This window comes from Anastrepha ludens, chromosome 2, assembly GCF_028408465.1.
Source record: "Anastrepha ludens isolate Willacy chromosome 2, idAnaLude1.1, whole genome shotgun sequence".
NCBI lineage: Eukaryota > Metazoa > Arthropoda > Insecta > Diptera > Tephritidae > Anastrepha > Anastrepha ludens.
In genome coordinates this window covers 162,242,663-162,262,673 of record NC_071498.1, presented here as the reverse complement: position 1 = coordinate 162,262,673, position 20,011 = coordinate 162,242,663, and positions in this window count along the sequence as shown.

The following is a 20,011-nucleotide window of genomic DNA, read 5'->3' as shown; positions in this document are numbered from 1 at the left end:
TTTTACCAAAAATATTTCGTTCTTAATCGTTTTCAGAATCTACTGAAAATCGTACAGAAAACAATTATTTCTGAAAAAAAAACAAAGTTTGAAATTTAATTAAAAAACAAAATAAAAAAATTGAAAAAATTAAGATTAAAAAAACGAAGTTAAAAAAAATTTAAAAAAAATACAAAGATTTTATTTCAGCAAAATTGAAAAAAGCCAAAAATATTGAAATTAATATTTTGGAAAAAAAAAGATTTTTGTAAAACAAAATCTTCGATGTTTTGTTTTTCGTCAAATACGGAAAATCATATTGAAAACTTTAGTAAAAAAAAACAAAAATGTTTAGAATTTTAATTCATAAATGTTGAAATTAAGAAAAGTTTTAAAAATTAAAAAAAGAATTTTAAAAAATTTTACCAAAAAATTTTAAACTTTTTTTTCAGCATAATTAGAAAAACCAAAGATTTTTAAATTAAAAACAATGTTTGGATAAAAACATCAAAAATTTAATTAAAAAAGTTTTTACCAAAAATATTTCCCTCTTAATCTTTTTCAGAAAATACTGAAAATCGTATAGAAAGGGATTCAAACACTCAAATTGAAAAAATTAAAGTAAACAGAAAACGTTACAAAAGAATTTTGGAAAAAAATACCACGATTTTATTTCAGCAAAATTAAAAAAAAAACCAAACATATTGAAATTAAAATTTTGAAAAACTGAAAAAAAACCAAACATATTGAAATTAAAATTTTGAAAAACTGGTGGTTTGTAAAAAAAAATGTCGATGTTTTTTTTCGTAAGATACGGAAAATCAGATTGAAAACATTAGTAAAAAACAAAAACATTTATTGTAGAATTTTAATTCTTAACGTTGAAATTAAAAAAAATTTAAAATTAGAAAAAGAACTAAAAAAGAATTTACCAAAAAATTTAAAACTTTTATTTTGGAAAAAAAATGTTTGCAAAAAAATTGCACAAAAAATTGAAAAAAATTTTAACCAAAAAAGTTTTCCGATCTTTTTTTTTTAATTTTGTTTTCAAGAAAATACCGAAAATAGTATAAAAAACAATTATGTTTGAAGAAAAAAGCAGTTTGAATTTTAATTCTAAAATATTGAAATTATATAAAATTAGAAAAAAGAATTAAAAAAAAAAAATTTTACTAAAAAATTCGTAGCATTTATTTCAGCATAATTTAAGAAATCTTTAATGTTGAAATTAAAAAAGAAATTTTCCATTTTGTTTTCAATTTTTTTTTTACCAAAAGCGTTTCTCAATTTTTGTTTTCAGAAACTATAAAAAACATTATTTTATAGAAACTTGTAAAAAAACATTATTTTTGAAAAAAAAATGTAAAGGAATTTTTGTATCAAAAAACTTTTCGACTTCGTTTTTTTTAATTTTTCTAAGCAAGAAATTTTTTACCAAACATATAATTGGAGCGTAGATCTTTTTTGGGTGTTTGGCCGAGCTCCTCCTACTTGTGGTGTGCGTCTTGATGTTGTTCCACAAATGGAGGAACCTGCAGTTTCAAGCCGGCTCCGAACGGCAGATATTTTTTATGAGAAAGTTTTTCATGGCAGAAATACACTCGGAGGTTTGCCATTACCTACCGAGGGGCGAAAAAACTTTTTCCTCAATTTGGTGTTTCACCGAGATTTGAACCTACGATCTCTCTGTGAATTCCGAATGGTAATCACGCACCAACCCATTCGGCTATGGCGGGCGCACATTTTTTACCAAACTATTTTTCGATTTATCTAAATACAAAATTTTCAGAAAATACTATAGAAAACATTTATTTTGTTTTCCTTTAGACAAACAATTATTTGACTTTTAAACCTTTGTATTCGGCAAATATTCAAGATATCTCTCCCGCTTTTGCATAATTGCTTTTGCAACTTAAAATAGAGCATTTAGTAGAGCATTTCCACCAAATTGCATCAAAATCGAAATGATGAAGTTTTCAGACGAAGTGTTTTGCAAGATTTGACGCGTTTTGTTCCAAGTGCTTAATCCGAACAATTGCTACCAGCTTTGATTTTTTTTAAGCACCCACCCAAAAGGATTGTAAACCAAAGCGCGTTTTATTCAGCTCTGGCAGGTAATGAGAAACTATTGTTTTATGACTGTGGTAACAAATGCGATTTGTTTTTAGTAAATTATATCGTGGTGGTTGCATGAAGGTTTCCATAGGTTTGAGTAACTTCTCTCGAACTAGTAAAAAACGTTCTTTAGCAGCCTTCAATTAAAAAGATCCAATTGTCAAAGGAGTTAAGAGCGATACTCAATGACTAATTTCTCAGGTTTCTATGATCGTAAAAGGGGTAAAGGAGTACGCATTTTTGTATAAATTTAATAAAGTATCAAATTCAGCTACAAAAGAATGCAATCCCTACAAAACTTTGTTTCTTTTTTTTTTTGCCTTTTGTAAACGGAAATCGATTGTAACCGCAATTCTACTGCATTTGATGAATTAAAATAATTTTACAACCCCATTTCATGCAATTTCACATATCTAACGTGCATCTTGATTACATACATACATAGGTACATGCATACATAAGTACTTATAATATATCAACTTACGTCAGGCATTTACAAACCATGAAGTGCCCCCATTTCCACAGCTACTTACATCACTCTGACACTTTAAGAGCCCTCACTTATTTCTCTGCAATTTTCTGTTATTTCCCTTGGGTAAGCAAATATTTGTATTTAATAAAACTCAACGAATCATTTACTTAAGTTTAACCACAACAAACAAAATAAACAGAGGAAAGGTAAAATAGCAAATTACGGTTTTGGTTGAACAAACTGTGAAACCACAAAAATGCCGATTGTAATTTTCAAAGTTCAAACAAAGTGTGACCCAAACTTCCAATATGCTTGCACATACATACCAGGTATGTATAAATTAACAAGGCAGTGGGATAACGGTGTTTATAGCACCTGATATTTAAGTAATAATGGCTTACAAGATGTGCCAGAAAAGGCAACAACAAAATTTTTGAACGGCGAAAATTAGTTAAACAAAAATGTTTCTCTGTTTTATAGCAGATAAAATAATAATATAAGTACATACATAAATACATACTTACATATATATTCTTCTTTTCAATGAAATTTGTTGTACAGAGTGGCGCAAAATTAATCATCCAATTTTATGTTTGAATAACTTTTTTACTACATAAAGTATAAAAAAAAAATATTATATTTTGATTGACGGAATTTTAATTTTTATTTTCACGCGCTTCAATGTTTGCCTCTTTGTAAAGTGCAGCTGTATACGTCTCGAGTGTCGAATATGATTGACGTACAACTTGATTTACAAAAATTATACGTCTTCCGATGGAGTGACTAATTTTGCGCCACCTTATATAACTAGTTTGACCATTTTACATCACTCTTTCCACTTCTCTTTCCAGCCTTCGATCATACCAAAACTGGCGAATTTGAGATTCACATCCATGTAAGTTCTTTTTTCTTTGTGGGCCATCCATCAAAGTTATGATTTTATTATTGATTGCAGATATTTTGGATATCTGAACAGCTGTAGGCTGTGGTTGATATAGCTAACAGTAGTTGCTGTTTCAGCGGTTAAAAGTCTGTACTATAATAAAAGTGTAGAGATTTCGTGTCTCTTTAAATGTCTCTTTAAAGGATGGCCGAAGGTGATGGGTAATAGAATACTTTAGCATAGTTTTTAGAATTTTTGTCTGTTTGAACTCACTGAATTCCGAACTACGAGAATAGACTTTCATGAAGCTTTAACTGGTGACAAAAAGTAACGTTGAACATAATATTGGGGAGATTTGATCAAAATTGGCATATATAGTAGACAAAAATTTAAAATTCAATGTTGAGAAAATTTACCTTGGGAACATTTTTTTTTTTAATTTTTCTGTTCAAAGGTATCAACGATAAAGTATAGGTATATTGCTAATTTTTAATTACCTTTTCCTTTTATTTATAATTTTGTTTTTTGCAAAATTTTCAACTGAAATGAGACGCGTTTTCTTCCACTGTGTATTTGAAAGAAGAAACATAGAACCGTCAACACAAAAAAAAAATTGTAAAAATTCTAGTAAAAGCATTGAAAATTTTCACTAAATTTTGAAAAAAGAATGCCTTGAAAAAATTTCAAAGTTATTACGTGAGTTTCGACCCTGAAAAGGCTGAAAAAAAAACTAGTAAATCTGCAAATTTTTTTGGACTGCAGAACAAAATCGCAAGGCGTATTCTTAAGCATTGCTCCACACCGATGCGCATATGCAAAATCATATTGGGTGGCAGTGCCGTAATGAGCGGCTCGATGAATTCCGACTCGATAAATTCTTACTTAGAGCCCACACTAAGGTTCCTCTTCGAAGTAGGATTAAAAGACATTACCTAAATCTTGAGAGCAGACACAATAGGTGGCGATGCTGCATCCCCAACATAATATTTATAGTAAACTAGACTAAGTCGCAACTGGTCGTGGCCAGGCACAGCTAGTATGTAAATGTAAATATAAAAATCCTCTTGCAGAACAGGACTGTTGGATCAGGTAACTCGGTTTCTTTATATCCGCGCGCCCTGGAGTTCACATCAGTTCAATTTTGTTTGGATTTTGCAAACAGTTATTTCTGATTGCAGTATTTTACTGAAAAATCAGTGCAAAGTATTGCTCTACCGACGCGCTAGCATACGCACTCGTATATTACGTCCGTTTGGAAATTGATCCAAGGGTCTTTACGTACATTAGCAAGTACATACCTATGTATATACGCGGTGATATTCAGGGGTTCGCTGTATGTATTGGAATATAAATCGAAAAGTTATGGGAATTCCTCTTTGAAACTTTCATGAGTTACTGGGTAAAGACTCAGCTATTCTGAGAGAGAATATTCTTATGAGAGGCGGGTGTTTTTCAAAACTACCACAGATTTTTTCCCAAAAATTTCAACAAAAAAAGTTAAAAATAAAAAATTGTATATATAACAGTTAAAAGGAAATATTTCACTTAAAAAACTCCATAACAACATTGAAAAAGTCCCTCCATTTGTGGAACAACATCAAGACGCACACCACAAATAGGAGGAGGAGCTCGGCCAAACACCTAACAGAAGTGTACGCGCCAATTATATATAATATAATATAATATATATATATATATTAAAAAATGTTTTTGGAGAATTTTTTTTCTTTTATATTACATATAAATATTTAAATCAAAAATTAAAGAGGCAACATTTTAAAAGTGTTTACATTACTTTCCGAGATACTGGGCATAGTATCAGCTGCTAATAAAAAATAAGGAGTCTGGTGGGAATGTTTTTCAAAACTCAAAACAAAAAGTTTTTTCCTATTAATTTTATAACAAAAAATTCAAATCTTTTCCTTCTTTAAAGAGTTAAAAAAAAAAATTAAATTTTTAACTTTTAAATGGAACCGAAAATATTCCTCTGTACCAAAATTTACAACATTGAATAAATCTCAAAATTATAAACTTTTTGGGAGAAATATTTTTTTTAATAAAAAAAAAGATAAAACTGTAGAAAAGTGTCAAAATATTTCACTTTAAAAGAGACATACAAAAATTTTCAATATGCTCGTGTTATCTCAAAATTATACTTTTTTTTTAATATTTTGGGAACATTTTTTTTTTTTAAATTATTTTGAAACCAAAAGCCTAAAAAATGCGGAATGTTAAAACTTAAAAAAAAACTGAATATATTTCACTTAAAATATCCATACCAAAATTTTCAACTTTGGATAAATCTAAAAATTATAAATTTAAAAAAAAACAAACATAAAAAAATTTTAAAACAGTTGAAAAGAACCGAAATCTTTTACTTAAAAAACTCCATACCGAAATTTACAACATTGAATAAATGTGAAAATTATAATTTTTTTTTATATTGTGGGATAAATATTTTTTAAATTATATTTAAACCAAAAAATTAAAAAAGAAAAAAATTTAAAACTGTTGAAAAGAACCGAAAATATTTCACTCAAAAGTGTTTTTTCCACTGACATTATACATTTTGTTTTTCAAAATTTCAAATTTTAATTAACAAAAAAAAAGATTGTAAAAGTGTTGAATATAGGGGGAAACTTTTCACTGAAAATACTCCATTCTAAAATTTTTAAGATTAAAAAGAAAATAAATTAAAATTGTTGAACAGAATCCAAAATATTTCAATTAAAAATCTCCATTCTCAAAACATCAATAATAAATCTTAAAATGATAATTATTAATATGTTTTGAGAATTTTTTTTTAATTTCAAAAATTAATTTTCAAACTTAAAAAAAGATATGGAAAAATTTCACTTAAAAACTCCATACCAAAATTTGCAACATTGAATAAATAGGAAAATGATAACTTTTTTATATTGTGGGATAAATGTTTTTTAAATTATTTTAATCCAAAAAACCAAACAAAAATTAACAGAAGAAAAAAGTTTTGAATTGTTGAGAACAATCTCAAATTTTTAACTTAAAAAACTCCATACCAAAATTCTGAACATTGAATAAGTCTCAAAGTTTACATTTTTCTTTATTTCTCGTGAAAATCTTTTTTTGAAATTATACAATTTTGAATTTAAACCAAAAAATTAAAGAAGAAAAAATTTAAAACTGAAAATTTTTTGCAATTAAATTATACATTTTTTTTCAAAATTTTAATTAAAAAGAAATTTCGAATTTCAAATTTTAATTTATAAAAAAAAAAAATAATTGTAAAACTGTTCAAAAGAGTGGAAATATTTTCCCTTAAAAACTCTAACATAAAATTTTTTAAATTAAAAAGAAAAAACTTTAAAATTATTCAACAAAGTCGAAAATATTTCAATTACAAATCTCAATCTTCGAAAAACTCAATACTAAATCTCAAAATAATTATTAAGTTTTAAAGTTTTTTGAGAATTTTGTTTTTTTTTCAATAATTTCAAAAATTAATTTTAAACCTGTTAAAAACAACAGAAAATATTTCACTTAAAAACTCCATCCCAAAATTTGTAACATTGGAAAAATCTCCTGTGTACACATTTTTTCCCAAATTTTCCAGTTTATTTCTTATTATAATCAAAGCAAAAAAAAACACAGCCACAGAACTAACCCCAAAAATAGTACACTGGCTACATACAACAGTGGTAGGGCCTATCATGACGGTGTCTTAGTCTGGTGGCCAACACTCGAGAAAAGAACAACAGTAAAATGCCTAGAAAGTATTGAAAGGGCTGCTAGTCTCTGCATAAGCGGGGCACTAAAGACTACGCTCACGGCAGCGATGAATGTCATGCTGCTCCTATTGCCGATTAAGGCCTACAGCAAACAGCTGGTGGCGAAATCGACACTTAGGTTAAGAGAATTTTCCAACTTAGCCACTAACAGAAGAGGTCACGCAAGAATACTAGACGAATACCCCTTCCTACATCAAACGACAGACTTTTGTACCTCAGTAGAGTTGCATTTAAACACATCCTTTACCACAACTTTCCCAACGAGAGAAGATTGGGACAATGGGGTAATGGACAATAAAAGCGGTATCTGCATCTATACTGATGGCTCCAAGCTAAATGATCAATTAGGCAGTGGCCTTCATTCTGAAGGAATGAATGCCAACATCTCATTCCGGTTGCCGGATCACTGCAGCGTATTTCAGGCTGAAATTTTGGCTATTAGGGAAGACCTGCTATCCTTAAATAAAAGTGTCCTCACAACAAGAGATATAAACAAATATTCAGATATCCAATCGGCCCTGAAAGCTTTAAAATCGCCTAATATTAACTCGAAAACAGTAAAAGAATGTATCGACATTTTGACAGAACTATCACAGTACTTTGTAATAAACCTGCTCTGGGTGCCGGGTCATAGAGACATAGAAGGCAACTGCAAAGCAGATGAACTTGCAAGATGCTTATAGATAAACACACTATCAGAGCTCCCAACAGGCTATGGTCTCAGTCCCTGTCCTGTGCAACTAGTAGAATGACGTGGCCGGAATGGAACATGGGTCGCACAAACCGACTGTTGAAACTAAACAGGAAAAACATGAGAAATCTTCTCTTGGTCCTAACAGGGCATTGCCTGATGGGCAGGTATGACAGTAGACTGGGAGCACCCTATAACGACGAAGCTGAAACGACATCGAAGAAGAAGAGACTGTAGAACACTTTCTATGCATGGCTCTGGATAGAAGAAGGTTCAACATTTTAGGAAAAACCTCCCCTGACTAACTTGGCAGTCTTGTTAGATATATCAAAGGCACAGGTTGGTTCAATGAGAACGATGTAGAGTGAGGAGAGGGGACAGCCCCGGTGGTATCACAATGGGTCTACAGCAGGCCTAGGTGAGTCAAACGAGAACCACTATACCTACTTACCTATTATAATCAAGTCTTGTTATTCTGTGAGGCAAGCTGTTGTTGCTTTGATAAAATTTTAGTAAATTTCATTAAATTAAAATTTGCAAATTAAAGCAACTCTCTCGTTAAATTATGCGAACTAAATATTTAATTGGAAAATTGCGTGCATCCCAAGACAATCATTCATGAAATGTAGTTTTTTAAGCTCTATGAACTGCCATAAAATAAATTCGACCAGCAACTACTGAGTTTTTAGTGCTTACCCTAAAACGTCGCCAGGCCTTTTAAGGTGCGGATGCAATATTTTGGAGGGGAGAAATACCTTTTTTATGCACCATTTTTTATTAGACTATTCGCCAAAAACTGTTAATAAATTGCAAGAATTTAATATCCCCCTACCACTCACATCGCAATTTTGTCTCTCCCAAAGGCTTCATTTCACCAATACTTTCGATATGAGAGGAAAATACTTTTAGGACCTCCCCGGCACTTGCAAGCTTTAGTGCCATTCAATTTTGTGGAAGCTTAAGCGAAAATAATCAGTTTTTTGTTTTTTTTTTTGTTACTTGCTGCTGAAAACATCCATCACTATTTCGGCGCCCCTTCGAAAGCCACAAGAGAACACATTGCGTTTGTTTGCCATTTCGTTTTTTTTTTCTTGGTTTATGCGGAACATCCTTTTATATACAGTGTAATATCCTGATTGCCACGCAGTCATAAATTCGCTGAGCTCTGAAAATGAGCTGAAAATAAGTAGAGTTAAAGAAAGGTAAATATACATAGATAAAAGCAAGAAGACACGTGTTACAAATGCTGCAACACTTGTGGCATGGAAGATGAGGTAAATGCGTGTACATACATACAGGGTGGCGCACGAATCGTGCTACAAAAACAAAACGTAATAACTTTTTTTCTGTGTGAGTAATCGGCTTTTTTTTTTTTTATTTTGCAGATTAGTATTTAGATTTACAAAAAATGGAGGCTTGGAATACCGAAAAGAGGATTTGGATAGTGCAGCGGTACCATGCTTTGCAGTCCATCATTTCCGTCCAAAGGGAATTTAGGCGGGAGTTTGGCGGCACTCCCCCGAGCAGATGGACCATTATGAGGCTGGTGAACATGTTTGCTGAATCTGGAAGCATCGCACGCAGACCGTACCATCGAGATCCCCATGTTCGGGTCGAAGCCACAATCGCGGCTGTAGCATCGTCAATTCAGGCAAATCCAAGAGTTTCGACTCGTAACTTGTCGGCGCAAATTGGAGTTAGCAGACGGTCATTGCAGCGGATAGTTCATGATGACTTAAACTTGTTTCCGTACAAAGTTCAAATCACAAGCAAATTAAACCCTCTGGATTTGCCTATTCGCCTGGAATTTTGCCAAAAAATTATTGAAATGGCCGAAGAAGACAACAACTTCATAAATTGCTTGTTTATGTCTGATGAGGCCCATTTTGATCTAAACGGCAATGTAAACAAGCAAAATTGCCGTATATGGAGTCAATCAAATCCGCAAATACTCCATGAGATGGAACTGCACCCAGAACGAGTCACAGTGTGGTGCGCAGTTTCATCAAGGTGCATTGTCGGGCCATACTTCTTCGAAGAAAACGGTGTAACAGCGACTGTAAATGGGGACCGTTATTTAAACATGTTGAAGGAGTTTTTTTATCCAGAACTGCGGCGAAGACGTATCCCTTTTAACAGCATTTGGTTCCAGCAAGATGGAGCAACTGCACATATAGCCAGACCGGTTAAGGAGGAGCTCCAACGAAAATTTAGAAATAAATTGATATCCAGAAATTCCACTTTCTGCTGGCCCCCAAGGTCACCTGACCTCACTGCACCAGATTTTTTTTTATGGGGTTATCTCAAACAAGAGGTGTATAAAGCAAAACCAAGTAATTTGACTGAATTGAAGCAGTCCATCACAACAATAATTGAGGCGATCCCGACTGCAACCCTTCAGTGCGCAATGAACAATTTTCTCATCAGGTGTCGCATATGCGTGAATGAGCATGGAGGTCATTTACGTTCTATTATTTTCAAAACTAATTAGTTACATAAAATAAAATTGAATTATCTATACAATAAAAAAACAAAAAGTTAAATACATTGATTAGAAAAAAAGTTATTACGTTTTGTTTTTGTAGCACGATTCGTGCGCCACCCTGTATATAAGTATATATACATGTATGTATTTGTATAAGTATATGTATACAAGTCGCATTATCCATACAGATATCTGCTTATGGCATATCTACGCCATCCTTGCCCCTTGTGTGGCAATATATAAATACTTATATATGTGTGTATGTGTGTGCGTGTCTGTGTTTGCGTGTAAAGACATAAATTCGTGTGGGTGCCCCAACAAAGTTCGAAGGAAGATGTCGTAAAAAAATTTTACAACCTTTGCTGCATTTTATGAATATTCCGGCACTTTATGAATATGCCACAGGCGCAAGTGTTGAAAGCCGTAGAGTGAGAAAGTAAGTCAACCTGCAGTAATGGTGCAGGAATTTATGTTGGCAACACTGTTTGTACTGTTTGTAGTGTGGAACCACGCACTATAAGTCTGCTAGCTGGTTGCTATTCGCTGCTTGGGATCAGTGGCAAGTCAAGCGGAAGTGTCAACAACTGGCTGGTGGTTGTACTAGAAAAACAGGACAAAAAAAAAAAAAAAAAAATAACAAAAAAAAATCCAGAAATAATAAAAAAAAAATACAAAAATAACAAAAACAAAACAGATTACTGCTGGCAAATTTGTTTGCTTGTCGGAATTTGCTAAACATTGGGGCGGCTGGTTCTTCATTTATTTACCTGTGTGCGTAAATTTCTGGCAAGGGAAAGTTCTGCTGCGTTAAACTGCCACCCAATCTATCAAAAAATGCTTATAACATTTTCGCATTTCATTACATTTTATGCACTTACAATACCCAAGGTGGGCGTGTATGCGCGCCTAAATGTATGCTTACATTTATAGCAATGCAAATAAGCGTATGTTAACTTACACAAATACACATGCACAGGCAATAGCTTATATGGAAAGCATCAACAGCCACAAATTACCAGCCAATTTGCAACAAAGTTTGACTAATTTCTCATCACAGCCGTCAGCGTCTCGTCGCCGCTCCTTCGTCTTACCGTGTATATATCCCAGAGGAAGATTTACGCGCACCTTCGCCGTTTCGTCAGTGGGTGGCTCGAACCACAATTTAGTGGCACGATTTTTGTAGCCACTTAAATAAATATGCCGCTTGCTTGCTTGAGATAAACTACGCAGTTCGCGTATGCACAGATCGTAAATTTGTATATTTATGCTTGTGTGAACCAATGTTAGAATGTTTATGTGCCCGTGTCTACCTTAAGTTTGCTGTAGTTTGCGTGTATGCTGTTGCCCATATGCATATATTATATGTAAGTTTGTCTCTGACTTGCAAGTTCAAGAGGTGCGCGTATACAACTTTTGTTTATTACTTTGGCTGATTTTATATTCACAATAGTTTAATGGGTCATTCGCTTATTCGCTTGCAATTTTTTCTTTCTTCACGCTGCAAGCTCGGGATAATCCATACATTTCTACAAATTGGCTTGGCCTCATACCTATACATATACACTTATACATATATGAGCATACAACTCATGCCGTCCCTGTAGAGAAATCGAGTGAGAACCAGCTGAGGCGTTGCTGATAAATTTATCATTTTGACTAATTCGCATTTCTTCTATTTAATGTCTTCTTCTGGAAAATGTCAAATTGCACGCTGTACTCACTCTCCTTCTTCTATAATGCAGAAGTGGTAAGTACCAAATTCAGCAAATCGTATATAATAAGCTCTTCCCTACATTTTCCAGTTCTGAACAAACTTGATTTCCAAACATTATATGCACAAAAACTAGTGTCATGAGAATACAAACAACAGACCCATCCCTTCTTGAATTTTTCAAAAGCGAAAATGCCATCTTTATTGAAGGGGTGGACGAGTTCTGTTATCGCGCTAGCCAAATAACAAAAGGCGGTGGCGCAGTGTCTGTTGTGTCAAAATGTATTTATAAATCATTAGCTAAACCGGCTTCGGCGTTCCCGTGCCTATCACTACGAACAAAACTTAGAATTCGCAGTACTAGCGTAAAATCAGACCATCTATATACATCCGATAACTGGCTTACCTCAAAGCATATAACCAGATGCCTTCAAAGGTTTGTCAACAAATGCCTTGAGACTATATGCCGCATTTTTTGGTTAAAACAGTATCCAATGCTGACCTTCTTCCGTTCATTGATAACTACTAGGCCGGGTCGATTTGTGGTGAGGCAAAAAAATCGCCCATTGCTCTGTGAAAATCATATTCTAGGGATCAAAATAAGAAACTTTGCCGAAGGAACCATACCTCTAAAACTAATTCTGATGTCCCCCAATTTGGGTCGAACTTTTTAGTTTCTTTTCTATAACTCACTTAAATTAGTTTTTTCATTTACATATGTTCTGACTAAATAAATTTCTTAAGAGAAAAAATAGATATTATAAATAAATAAAAATAAAGAAAAAACATAGCCATTTAGCTGATTTTTTCATGTAAAGGCCAAAAATGGTTATATTTTTAAATTGGGTGACATCAGAATTCGTTTTAGAGGTATGGTTCCTTCGGCAAAGTTTCTTATTTTGATCCTTAGAATACGATTTTCCCAGAGCAATGAGCGATTTTTAAATCGACCCGCCCTAATAACTACCCAATAAATTCTGAAACTAAAAGGCGAAAATGGAACTGGATTTGACATGCCCTCTGTAGAGAAGACGACCATGTTACCAAAATGGCTTTTAAATGGAACACACAAGCAAGCCCCCGCAGAGGTACATAGGTAAGTAGGTGGAATAGTTGAAGCACCAGACACTCCCCAAATACAATTTTGAGACCTTCAACGGACAGATATCTACAGCCAGCCGGATCTGTTGATATAATGGAGAAGATTGATGGGGTTTAGGTTGCCGCACTACCCTGAGCTGTCGAAGAAAGGAGCACCCAGTGACTTTAATCGCCTAGCTTCCAAACCCGGACATTTACTGAGAATGTACTCAGTCTCCTTCTTTGAAAGGTCACCACAGCTTCTGTAATGGAAATTAAATGGGCACAGAGGACGCCGACAATAAACGTGGATGCTCATACTCCTAAATGAGAGCTCTTCCATGTGAAATGAAATTAGATATATAGGGGCCTACAGAAATCTTTGGAGAGCCTTAGTTTTTTCTCCCTATGCTCTGACTAGGAGCAATAGTATGTGCAGAGAGATGTTTTTTCCAGTATTTTTTTTTTTTTGTTGAGTTCATATTGAAAATATCATCAAAAAGTATATATTATCGCGGAATAACAAAAATAAAATAAAAATAATAAGAAAACCGTGCAAAATCTTGAAAAGCGCCACACAAAAATCGTTGGCTCTCGTTTTCCGTTTCAAATATGTGAATTTGGTCGATTTTTAGCCCCAACATTCACACTCGTATAGGAAAAGAAAGCACTATTTCACAGGAAAGAAAAATGGTGTATCACAATTTTTTCTTAAACTTGGTAGTTTTGCAGTACTTGGAGTGCTAAATAACACAGCTAAACGAGTTTTTTAAATTTATTTTGGTTTGCATGATATTCGTAATTCAGAATTTAAAATTTATAAGAAATGCCTGTGTTATGAATTTTTACCTCGAAGGCTATTAGTCCTAGAATAAAAAGTTATTTAAATAAAATTGTAGGAAAAATGAAAAATTTTTATATTATTAAACGAAAATTAAAAAAGTAATTTTTTAATATATTAATTATTTTATTGTTCAGTATTTTGCAGCTATTCATCTAGGAGAACAAAGAATTGCCAAAAAGAGAACATGCGAATCTACATAAGTTGTAAAGTTGTGTTCTTTGCCATTTATGAAGTTTTTTGAAGTTTGCTTTCCGAGTTTTAAAATAAATGTTCTTCATGCCTTATCAAAGTTTAGCACAAAATATTATTTCAAGCTTTCAGTATCAAAACGGACACTGTTAGAGTTTCATTCAGGCTAAAAATAGGGACAAACAAACCCCTAATCCTTCCAGACGTACTTGCAACAACACACTAAAATCGCAATTGTATGAACTACAACAAACAACAACAAAAAAAAAAAACAAAAACGACAAAAGCGAATTACATTTATAAATATAAAAGATTTTTCGAAATCGGGAGAGTTATCAGCCCGCCCAAAATAATGTCATTGTAGTTATATGCAAACCTAGCCAAACATCATTTCATTTCATTTTTTGTTTTAATTCTGAACGTTGAATAAATAAGGAGGAGAATAAAAATTGATTCTGACTTTTTCAAGTTTCCATCTGCAGAGCTCAATTACGTCATACTAAATATTTTATATTCTGACCAAAAAGTTTGAAATTTTGATGAACATTCAAATATTTTTTTTTAATTTCGTAAAAGTCTGAAACTACATAGTATTTGTTATATAGCTTTAGTCTTATTATGTGACGATATTTTTATAAAAATTAAAAAAAAATTAAATAAAAACTAGTCAATACTTTGGAATATGCCCCGCTGCTATTACTGTGATCACGAGTGTACATAATCTATTTTAATTCCACATGCAGATTGCCGGTTTTATGTACTTCCCGTTTGGATGCATACAGCTCTTTCAAACTAAAACCTACAATAGATACAGTGCGAACATATTTTCTTCTCTACAAAAGTAGTCCTCATCGATCTCAATGCGAAACTATAATAATAAACGAATTTCCCGCAATTATCAGAAGCTAAGTGCGTAGCGATAAAAATTTAATAAAGAGTTAAATAACAAGTCAAATAAATGTTTATTATTTCCCTATTTGTTCGGATAAAACCTATTTTAGCAGTAGAAAATTTTATTAGCAGATAGTGACATGCTACCTACCCGCTAGGCGTCGAGGTAATTCGAAAAATTCAACTTATGATCCAGTGCGAATGAAATTTCATACACTAAATATCAGAGAAATGGAGTCATTCATTGATTTGGCATTCCTGCAGTGTTTTAAAGCTTTGATTTTCTATTGCTAAGCTTAACCCTTTCGCAAAATTATTTCTCGGGAAATCTCGATTGCCAACAATTTCTTGCTTCGTTGACTGTGCGCCAATTAATGCTTTTACTATTAACACTGACGTAAACAAAAGTTATTAATATACACTCTGTTAAATAAACTACATCTTGGAGGCTTACTAACAATCTCGAATAATTTATTTATTTCTATTTTAATCGTAGTAATTTGTTTATGAAAATATAGCTCATTGTCCTACAAAAGCCACATAAATATAAGTTTCAAACTTTGGGAAATTTAAAAAAAAATATCAACAAATATTTACTAGAATTTCACCTTCTTTAATTGCAATTTTTTGAAAAATTTCGTTTATGAAGTTTTATAACTCATTGAATTTTGGTGTAAACTGAAAGTTTCAAGTGGCTCCAAAATTGCTTTGATTTTCGAAAACTTATGCAGTTCTCTTTCATATAAAATTTGCCGAGCATTCGTTATATAGAGAAAATGCGCCAAACCGCCAAAAAACAAATATAAATGTCACGAAACTTTTCTAGAGATTTCTTTTTTAAAGTGTGACATTTTTATGAATATTTACTTAACACAGTGTTTGTAGGGCAATTTCGCAGTCTGTTGACGGCAAGCGCTTTTTCAGTTAGATTTTCGGCGAAAAATTAATCAATGTCACCGTCTTGTACCTACCGCGCTAGCCAACTCATCACTTGGATTTTAATTATTTTTGTATCGCTCTTGAGGAAATGGATTTCATTTAAAAAAATTCAAGTCCTCACCTGTGTAGTATTTCGGATTTGGCAAAATAGTACTCTAAAAATATATATAATATAGTCTTGCTGTAAATAACTGTTAAGCAAGTTAGTAACGAAAATGTGGCAACAAAATCGTGCGGAAGCGCTAATTGGATTCTGGATGAATCACCACTCTAAAAATTCTCAGTTGGAAAGCTAGAAAAAATAATTTTTGTCTCCCTACTTCACATTTTCCCTGCTGGGATAAATATCTGCCTCTGGATTTAAATACAAATATCGCGTCTGCCTTTTTATGCGCAAATTTTCTTGTTTATGGCAAATCCAAAGCGATTCATAAGCGTTGCTACAGTCATAACAATCCGCATTAATATGACATAATTTTGAGTGCTCTGCAAGTCTTTTACCCACGTTTTTGTTTCTGTATTGCATAGATGTTTTTATATTTTTTCACAGCAAAGTTTTACTATCCGTAAACGGAATGCGAAGTCATAAAGAATGCCTGGCCTTCGCAGAAATACTAAACGTGTATTTATGGCACTTAATAAAAATGTTTGTGAGCCAGACTTTAGTACCTGAAATTCCGTTGATTGCTTATTTTAGCCAAATTTAATGAAGGTCATGTCAAAAAGGCAATGAGTAAGCCATAATTTATTTGCATTCAACAATAACTCACGTAATGTATATTTGATCTTCCAAATGGGATAGAATGAAATAATTATGATGAGCAAAGGCAGTAGTAACTCGAAAAGGGTTTGGAATTTGTGTTTATGGTTTGGATATCAAAGTTGATTTTATCACTTATGATATCTAATATTTCTTTTATGAATTTCCTAATTAGCTAATATTTTCGCATTGAGGCCAACTGCTTTTTTTACAAAATGGGCAGCTTAAATTGAAGTGGTCGCCTAGATTTGTCATTGCACTCATTTCGATAACACACGGGTCCAGTTCTTCCTCTCATTCGAGCCAACGTGTGCAGTCGACGAATCTAAGTAATCGCCACGTCCTCAACTTGGTTGTATCACTCGGATTCTTGTTGTTTCCATGAATTTCTATCCTCTCTGGTAGGTACCTTTAGGCTTCTGGCTCCTCTTTGTCCTTTCAGCTGCTACTGAGCCATAACAGATGATCTCTGATGTATCGCATTAGTAGTCACATGCCTGCCAATAATTCTTATATGCTTAGCATCAGTTGCTTCGGAGTTTGTCTCACGTTTCATGCAGAATACTTGAATTGTCCTGTATGGGATTGTCAGTACAAAAGTGTTTGCACCTTGTGTCAGTACCTTTGCGAAAGATATGCTTACGGTTAGCTTGATAGTGGCCTTTAAGCTGTTTTTTCCGGGCCGACGGAAATGGTACAAAATTGTCATTTCCTGCAGCTTCGTTCGCTAACTTTTTGCCTGTTCCTTCGAAGTTTAGTTGTGCAGACGCTGAAAGTGAGACTAAGTTATGAGGAAGCCCGCTTTAGGAAGTCTCAAAAAAGCTTTCCTTCTTATGCAAATAATATTTGCACTATAAAAACTGTATGGGATCTTTATACAGAATTCGGAAAAAATGTGCAATCTTTTGCTCGACACGTGTTTCGCGGGCTGCCCAGTAGGATTCATTCGACCCGGCTGATTTAACATCCATCCCGGGAATTTAGGTCTGCCGAGAATAGCGAGAGACCCCTGGTAAAGTTTATACCTGATGAACCTTTTTTCAATTTGACGGCAAAAGCGTCAGCATTGGCGGATGTGCGAGGTAGATTTGGATTTAATGGGATGTTGTGGCCCACAGCTTTGCCAACAACTGTCTCTTGACGAGAGCCCAAGAGCTCATCCTCTGAGGTAGTTCACAACTTCCTCAGTTTACTTGTATCGGTAAACTTTGTCCATTTGTCCATTCATTTTGTCATTAGACCCGTTCGTTTTGTCTTTATGTCAGTTCATTTTTCCGTCTGCTTGTCTGCCTGTTATCCAACTTTTTAGGTTTTTGGTTCATCTGCTTGTGTATCTGTTATTAGGTTTTTGGGTTTTGAGTTGTTCAGTTTTTCCTGCTTTTTACAGTCACCTGCCCCAGGGGAATAAGCATGCCACCAAGTGTCAGGAAAATAACCGGTTGACCATTGCAATGCCCCATACCATGGCAAGGCCACCGTTACAACTTGAGTCGGCCTGGTATTAAGAGAGCTTCGTTAGAATACCGCTCGGGTCGCATCACACCTTGGGTTGAGGGAGTTTTTTAAAGAAGTTTCCAACTTCGACCTGAATGGTTCGCGGCAGATATTCTCCTAGCACTCATATCTGGGAGGCGTTCCCCTAACTACCACTTGGTGGGGCGCCTCTATAGGTCAAAGATTCCCTAGAGGGGAACAAAGTTTACTGCGGTGGATTGAGTGCAATAGGCTTTATTTTATCTACATTAAGTCCTTATAATCACCAGGTTCTAATAGAGTCTACGCCTGTCTACTCAAGCGGGGAACCAAACATATATCCCCAATTTAGTCTAAGCTATATTGAACATCTCTACTGCTAGGTTACATACTCAGCAGGTGGACAAAGATTAAGTGAGTATTTTTGCCAAAGGCGGGAAACCAAAGCAAATGGCTTCATCCTACTGAGCAGTTAACCTCAGCTCCTTCTTTCTGAAAGGTATTGAGAAAATCCTGGATCAGAATATTAGAGAGGTAAATTTGAAGGACCGACCTCTGAACACGAAACAATTTGCTCATCAACCGGGCAGAGGATGTGCTCTAGCATTTCATCATCCAGTTCGCAAAAACTGGAGCTGCTTTTTTCTACTAATTTTAGTTTTTTGAAATGATAACGAAGACTACAAAGGTTCTTTTATCCAGTCCGACCAAACTGTTTTTGTTTTTGCTCCAATGGCAGTGGTATAGTAAAGTATTCTTCAGTGAAGAGTTTTATGTTGTGGAGGAGATCTGCAGTACGCATAAGGCTGCCTGACTGTCTCATCTGACAAAATGAAGATGCCTCTTCCAAGGCATATCCCTGCTACAAATTTCTATACAAATCAAGAGTAGAGAAAGCGAGTTTCAAAGTTATAGTCGATCTGTATTGTCTCATTGTAAGTGCCTGACGCTCATCTACTTCTAGGCTATGTATCAACGGGTACGTTGACAATCATAATCTGTGCATTCTCAAATATACTCGGAATTTTCATCACAAGCTTTAGTAAAAAGATGCCTTCGAAAAATTCTGGCCAAATCTTACTTCGAATGCTGACTTGTGGGCCACAACCCAGCAGAATCTACTACCATTAGAGATCCGAAAGAGAAAATGACCGCCATTGGGTGGAATCGCCAAGGAAGCCGCAAACGTGGAAGACCAGCGAATACCTGGTGACGACTGCTGGAGTTTTAAACCCGCTCCATGCAGCTTAGCTGGAATGAAGTTAAGAGATTGGCGCATAACAGACCGAATGGAAGAAATTCGTTGTGACCCTATATTCCACAATAGAACTCTAGGAATCTATAATGATGATGAAATATATTAACACATTTAGAAAAATTGCATGGCTAAACCCTGCTCGGAGCCAGTTAAAATAATCTGAGTGGAAGATGAGCTGTTTAAAGTTATAAACTCCGGACTCTGCATATCCATGCAGTCGAAGCAAAAACCCAGAAAGCGTGTAACGAGCACAACTATTTCACTTCGTGCCCATATCTTTCCACTAAGGCACCTTCGCTTCGTAACTGCATTCATTTCACAATTACTCATATTTATAAGCCTTACATACCTACCGCGTGTTGCAATTGCAGCCACTTGGCATAAGTTAATGAATTTCCATTTCGCATAATACATCTAACTAGCAATTGCGGCTATGGTCATTGTTGTTATTGTACACGTACTGTTTGCGCTTTC